We start from the raw sequence: 7,591 nt of genomic DNA, 5'->3' as shown, positions 1-7,591 counted from the left end.
CTACAATCTTACAATCATGCTGCTGACACCCTAACTACTAAGACCTGTGCCTCCACAAACAATAATAAAATATAGCATAATTTTTTAGTTTTCAAAATGAATCAAATCTAACAGTAAGATGGAAAATAATGTTTATTTTTGTATACTTCCACTTTAATTATATTTGAAAAGTTTTCTCCCATTTTTTTAATTAATTGCAGTCTTTGATTAGCTCCTGAAAATTAATTTCATGTAACACATCTGCTTCTATACTTAGTAGAGATAAAGCATCCCAAATATTATTTTAACAAGTTTAAAGTGATTTCTTCTTGTACCGTAAACCTTTTACAATTTCTGTGGTACCCCACTTCGCTTGATGCCCTAAGCACAAGTTTATTTTCCTTAATGGTTAATCCAGTGCTGGCTTTAGTACATTGTAAGCTCAAATTTTGGTGAGGTCACCTTTGCCTTTCATCTTTTTCCAGGCTGATAAAACAAGTATAGCCAAGCATCAAGGGCAATGGTATTGTTTTACCCACACAGCTCAAAATTGCTGGCTTGTGCTTAAATTATCAACAGTCATTAAGGGCAGTGAACTAGGAAAAACATAAGAGCAGCTGAAAAAAATGCTTCGGAGTATTTGCTCTGGTTCTGTGTATTTCAAGTTCAACTCATACTAAGGACAACTTCACCTTAACCAGTTGTGCATGTCCCTTAGTGGCTGGTAAAATAACCCGCTGGGCAAGTACTGGAGATGACATTATCAACTAACCCTCACCCTTTAAAATTGCCAACGTTGTACATACACATAGATTTTCATATACCCACTGGGGTCGATGTAATCAATTAGTCCCGTCCCCCTGAACTTGATGGCTTTGTGCTAAAATTTTAAACTATTATTATTATCATTATTATTATTATTATTATTATTATTATTATTATTATTACTATTATTATTATTATTATTATTATTATTATTATTATTATTATTATCATTATTATTATTATTATTATTATTATTGAGTGAGAGAGCAGTGCATGCCATCAAAGTGGACACTGGGGTAAAATATACGAAGCCCAGTATACCGATCATGACTACACGTCTAATAAGGTTACACCAGGCACATACATTACAACCATATGTGCGTGACATGGTGATCTCACATCAAGATAAACAGTGCATGACCTTGCAGGTGGGGCCCAGTTAGAATTTTCTTCTGGTCAAGTAGCCGATCCTGCTCAAAAGGTCCCTGAAGAAGGCTTGTTTAAGGATGTTGAAGGAACCACCCATTTTTTCTAAAGGTGAATTATCCAAACGTCTAAGAATTCCTTTCAACACACAGCTATGATGCTCCCCCACTACTTCTGTTCGTGATCAGAGATGCACATATCATCAGCCACTAAGGGACATGGTCAACTGGTTAAGGTCAAACAACTGACAAGCAAATCTGTGTTATTGAGCAGAATATTTGCTGTAGCCCATCTTTTATACCAAGACAAAATAATGCACATGATAACACTTCCAATCAGTTAAGATCAGGAGCCGTGAGAGCCACTGCCTGGTACTGCATCAGGGCAGTTATTATTATTATTTTTTTTCTTCTTTCAAATTTACTTCCATTTCTTGCCGAGTGTCTTCCCGACTCCTAGGGCAAAGAAACTCATAGTGTATATTGGTAGGCCATTAAACCAAACTCAGTAGTTCGTTAATTTTTTTTTTTTTTTTTTTTAAAGTTAAATTAAAATACATGAGCAGCAACAGTTCTCACATCGACAATGCTCTTCTCAATACGTGTGATGTACCAGTTAAGACAATCTTTTGCACTTCTTGCAGGGATGGTAAGCCAGGGATCATTCTCATATAATTTTCGGTTCCCTTCTTGATCATTCCTAGTGCTCCTACGATCACTGGTATTGTAACCGCCTTGAGATGCCACATTTTCTCAATTTCAATGATTAGGTCTTTATATTTTCTGAGCTTGTCAAACTCTTTCGCTGAGATATTATGATCACAGGGGATGCTCATGTCGATCAATATTATTATTATTATTATTATTATTATTATTATTATTATTATTATTATTATTATCATTATTATTATTATTATTATTATTAGTAGTAGTAGTAGTAGTAGTAGTAGTAAAAATGGTACTTGTAATAATAGTAATAATAATAATAATAATAATAATAATTTATTTACTTTGTATGCTACTAGAGCACATTCATTAATACAAAAGTGTTACAGCATGCTTAACGATGTATTCACATAGTTAAACAAAAACAAGGGTTTGACAAAAAAGGAACTTTTTGTCAAAATTCAAAGATATATTTTAATCATATACATGTTACTAGAACTTTGGTTTTCAGCAATTGGTTCCATAATGGTTAAATCAATATATAAAATGTTCGACTAAGTACAGTTTCCAATATACAATTTCAAAATTAATTTTTTTTTCAAATTAATAAATATTTTATCAAGTAACACATAACTTTTACATATTTAATGATATCGATTTTCAAAAACAATACATTTTTCCATTAAAAGTACATAAAAATATGTATGTAAATGAATGCAATGTTTCTATAAATATAATAATCACAATTGTCCTTTGTATCTTAGATAGACTTCACCTACTTTGCTTTACCCCTGTAACATGTATGGTTTTGTGCCCCTTAAAAATCCTTTTCACACAGACGAGGTCATCATCATAATCATCATCATCATCATCATCATCATCATCATCATCATCATCATCATCAACATCATCATCATCATCATCATCATCATCATCACATCATCATCATCATCATCATCATCACCATCATCATCATCATCATCATCATCATCATCATCATCATCATCATTTAGCATCTGCATTCCTTGAAGGCATGGGTTGGACGGTTTGACAGGAGCCAGCCAGGTAGTAGACAACCCCCAGGCTACTGTGACCGTTTTGGCAGGGTTTTTACCGGTGGATGCCCTTCCTAACACCAGATACTCTGCAGAGTGGAGTGAATGCATTTCATGTGGCACTACCACAGGCGAGGTCAATTTTGTCATGGTTTTTTTTACAGCTGGATGCCCTTCCAAATGCCAACCACTTTACAGTGTGGACTAGATACGTTTTATGTGTATGGATAAGAATTTGACTTCTGAGTCTTTGGTGAATGACAAAACCAACCAGTTTCTAAAAAACATGTGACAAAGCCTGGTTGTCTAAATTTATTATTTTTATAAGGAAATCGTTGTCATTCATCACCCGAAAAAAGAAATAAACCATGAAAAACATATATACACATTCATGCATCATCTTGACAATAAAGGTGGTGTTATAGCCTTTCTGATATTACCAATATTGCAGAATGTATTTAATCCATTGACAACAAGTTGTATCTGATAAATAGAACAGAAAGATGTACATTTTAAGCATGTTCTTTGCTCAAAGGGATAACACATTTACACTTCAGATTAAATTTTAATATTATAATAATAATAATATTAATCATCACTTAGTTCACTGGTAGTGAACAGCTGACACTGTAGTTCATCTCCAGCATTAGAAGCTGTGCAAAGGCAATAATAATGATAGTAGTAGTAGTAGTAGTAGTAGTAGTATCTAGTAGTAGTAGTAGTAGTAGTAGTAGTAATAATCCTTTCTACTAGAAGTACAAGGCATCAAATTTGGGGGAAGGAATAATAATAATAATAATATAATAATAATAATAATAATAATAATAATAATAGTAATAAATAATTAACTTAGTTCACTGGTAGTGAACAGCTGATACTGTAGTACATCTCCAGCATTAGAAGCTGTGCAAAGGCAATAATAATGATAATAGTAGTAGTAGTAGTATCTAGTAGTAGTAGTAGTAGTAGTAATAATCCTTTCTACTAGAAGTACAAGGCATCAAATTTGGGGGAAGGAATAATAATAATAATAATAATAATAATAATAATAATAATAATAATATAATAATAATAATAAATAATTAACTTAGTTCACTGGTAGTGAACAGCTGATACTGTAGTACATCTCCAGCATTAGAAGCTGTGCAAAGGCAATAATAATGATAATAGTAGTAGTAGTAGTAGTAGTAGTATAGTAGTAGTAGTAGTAGTAGTAGTAATAATAATCCTTTCTACTAGAAGTACAAGGCATCAAATTTGGGGGAAGGAATAATAATAATAATAATAATAATAATAATAATAATATGCAAAGGCAATAATAATGATAATAGTAGTAGTAGTAGTAATAATAATAATAATAATAATAATAATCCTTTCTACTAGAAGTACAAGGCATCAAATTTGGGGAAAGGAATTAAGTCGATTGCATCAAACCCAATGTGTAACCGGTACTTATTTCATCAACCCCAAAAGAATGAAAGGCAAAGTCAACCTCTGTGAAATTTAAACTCAGAACATAGCTGCAGATGAAATTCTACTAAGCATTTCGCCCAGCATGCTAACAATTCTGCCAGCTTGCCACCTTTAATCATAATAATAATGATGATGATAATAATAATAATAATGATAATAATAATAATAATAATAGTAGTAGTAGTAGTAGTAGTAGTAGTAGTAGTAGTAGTAGTAGTAGTAGTAGTAGTAGTAGTAGGAGTAACAATAATAATAATTATAATGATATTATTTATTTGCCAGAAGGACAAAGAATGAAGGGTATAACAGAAAGACAGACATAAATTGTGGGGGTTTACATATAATGATATGATAAAAAAAAAGAAGTATACACGGTATACACTGAAAAAGAAGGGACATATACATTGCATACAAAGATGTTTTTAAAAAATGATGGTGGGAAGGGTGATAGAGATGTGGCCTTCCTGATACAGGAAGACATCTTTGGATAGTCAAGGAACCCCACTGTCTGAGATTTCCCTGAACTCCAAGAGCAAGTGCTCTCTCCAATTCCTTCTCTCTTACTTATAGGTCCATACTGGGAGAGGTACCATCCACTCTTGCCATTTTCGCAACTTTCATCCACCTTTCAATAACCTCACACGAGGACAACACTTCAATCTCCACTCTCAATGTCCTTTTGAAATGAAACTTGATGAAGTCAATGAAAGCTCTTCCAAAGAGGAATGTCCACCAAACAACCTCTTTCACCACAGCCACCAAGCAAAGGAAAACTGTCTTGTGTCCCTAATTGAAGGTGAGTGATGGGGAAATCATCAGACTCAGCTGACAGATGGATCCGTCACACATGTGACAACAGTTGTTTGACATAAACTCACAGGTCAGCAATACCCAGACACTGGACGAGTGTGTGCAGAATGGTTTCATCAATCTGCATGCACCTTGGACAAGTCCGTGTCTGTAGAGTTTATCTCACACCAGCAGTGCCCTTCAGTAGTACTGCCAGGCCAAGGACATCTGGAAATTATCCATAGTAGTTCCAGACTGGGAAGTCCTCTGGAACTTTCTGGAGTTCATTTTCGTCAGTGCCTAGAATCTCCCCAAGAACATCCTTGCACTTCCTCACCACTAATCGCCCTTCCTCACCACTAATCCTCTAAAGATTTCTAAAGCAGAACATCCACTGATCCCATTGCCCAGTTATGCCTAATGAGTCCTCATAATCCACATGAATTTCATTTTTACCCTCATTTGGTTTGCCGACCTGTTATAGAGTGAGTTATGAGATGTTGGATCTGGCCAGTTTGAACTTCAAAGAAGCAGAATATTTTGGCTGGATACAACTGGTTTAGATGCTAAAGTGTTAAAGTAATTTTGTTAATCCTAATCCTAATCCCATCTCCAAAAACGTATCTGTGATTTATTTTCAATTGTATCTAAGACAATGATGTTTTTCTTGTCTTCCCAAACATGAGTTACTTACATTTAACCCTTTAGTGTTCAGATTACTCTGTTAAATGTAATGCTTATTTATTTAAATTGTTTTGAATTAATCATGCATTACCTTATAGCTTTGAGGTTTCAATGATGTGAATATTTATTTTTAGAATGTCACTGTAGGTTAGGTGTGAGAGGCTAGATATGGCTAGTTCAAATATAAAACATGTAGAATATATTGGGCCGGATTTGGCCAGTTTAAACACTAAAGGGTTAAGCAACTTTTCCAATAACAGTGAAACTATGAAGTATTGCTCTTCAAAGCTAAGTTAGTTGAGTATAAACAGCAGGTGTGAAGAAGAAAAAGTCTTTTTGATCTTATGGTGCTTAGCTTTGAGAAAAGACATCTTTGCTGATAATGAAGAACAGATAAACATCTCCAAGTACAAGACCGACAGTAAATGTTATTAACATTTAATATATGTCGGCTTCTTTATTCATTAGTGTATGTCTAATTGTGGAGGATTGACAATATAATTCTCGCTTTTATATTTTCATGATAAGGGTTAATATTTTTCTGGTGCTACTTTATAACTGTGATCAACATATTAAATAACCCACACTGTTCTTCTATCAATCTATAATTTACAGCTTTTAGTATTTTGCCACATTTAAATTTATATATATACAGTACAGCAGAATATTGTAATTAAAATAATGATCGTAATAAAAGTCTATACAAATAAAACTAAAGAGTTGTAAATTATCTCTAATATTTCATTACTGCAATATCTTTTGAAAATCTTGTGATAAAATAGTTTTTTAGCAACAAATTTTGATTTATTATTCACAGTGAATTTAAAGAAATTATTTATGATTAGCTTTGAATTTAAATGAATAATGATAATAAGATTTAAGATGTATAATTTTAACATTCTTATTTACATATATGTTACTTACAGAGTATTCCACTGGAGCATGTACCCTGTTCGAAAGGTACAACATACCAGTGGAATGCTCAGCTACCTCTTTTTTTTTACTCTTTTACTCTTTTACTTGTTTCAGTCATTTGACTGTGGCCATGCTGGAGCACCGCCTTCAGTCGAGCAAATCGAACCCAGGACGTATTCTTTCTAAGCCTAGTACTTATTTTATCGGTCTCTTTTGCCGAACCGCTAAGTGATGGGGACGCAGACACACCAACATCGGTTGTCAATTGACGTTTGGGGGGGGGGGGGACAGACACACAAACTTATACACACACATACATGTATATATATACATATACATATATACAACGGGCTTCTTTCAGTTTGCGTCTACCAAATCCACTCATAAGGCTTTGGTCGGCCCGAGGCTATAGTAGAAGACACTTACCCAAGGTGCCACACAGTGGGACTGAACCTGGAACTATGTGGTTGGTAAGCAAGCTACTTACCACACAGCCACTCCTATGACTAGAATATATAGAACGCTTCACGAATTTGCATGTCATCCTTGTGCAGGGGCCATGCTAATCTCTGTATTGTTCCAATTTTAGAATATGTACCGCCGTAGCTAGTACCGTGCATGCTAATTCAATGAATAAATTGTTCAGTCGACTGAACAATTACATGTTCATGTGGTGATCTTGAATGGAGGGGTCCATCATGTGTATGTTATTTAGTCTGTTTCATAGACTTCCTGGAATAATAGACTGAATATGTTATAACGAATCCTACCAAGGCCAACACTGCTTTTCATCTTTCTGAGGTCAATAAAATTAGAACTAGTAACTTGTAAATGACTATG

At 34.0% G+C, this 7,591-nt stretch overlaps 1 non-coding gene across 1 annotated transcript; it reads right to left on the bottom strand.

Annotated features, from left to right (window-relative positions):
- Positions 1 to 7,260: 7,260 nt before the first annotated feature.
- Positions 7,261 to 7,364, bottom strand: LOC115220063. Its single transcript, XR_003882449.1, has one exon. It is a non-coding gene; the product is annotated as a U6 spliceosomal RNA (small nuclear RNA).
- Between the last annotated feature and the right edge of the window lie 227 nt (positions 7,365 to 7,591).

Source organism: Octopus sinensis, linkage group LG15, assembly GCF_006345805.1.
Source record: "Octopus sinensis linkage group LG15, ASM634580v1, whole genome shotgun sequence".
Lineage (NCBI taxonomy): Eukaryota > Metazoa > Mollusca > Cephalopoda > Octopoda > Octopodidae > Octopus > Octopus sinensis.
The sequence above is the reverse complement of the archived record's forward strand: the minus strand, read 5'-3'. Positions and strand labels throughout refer to the sequence as shown.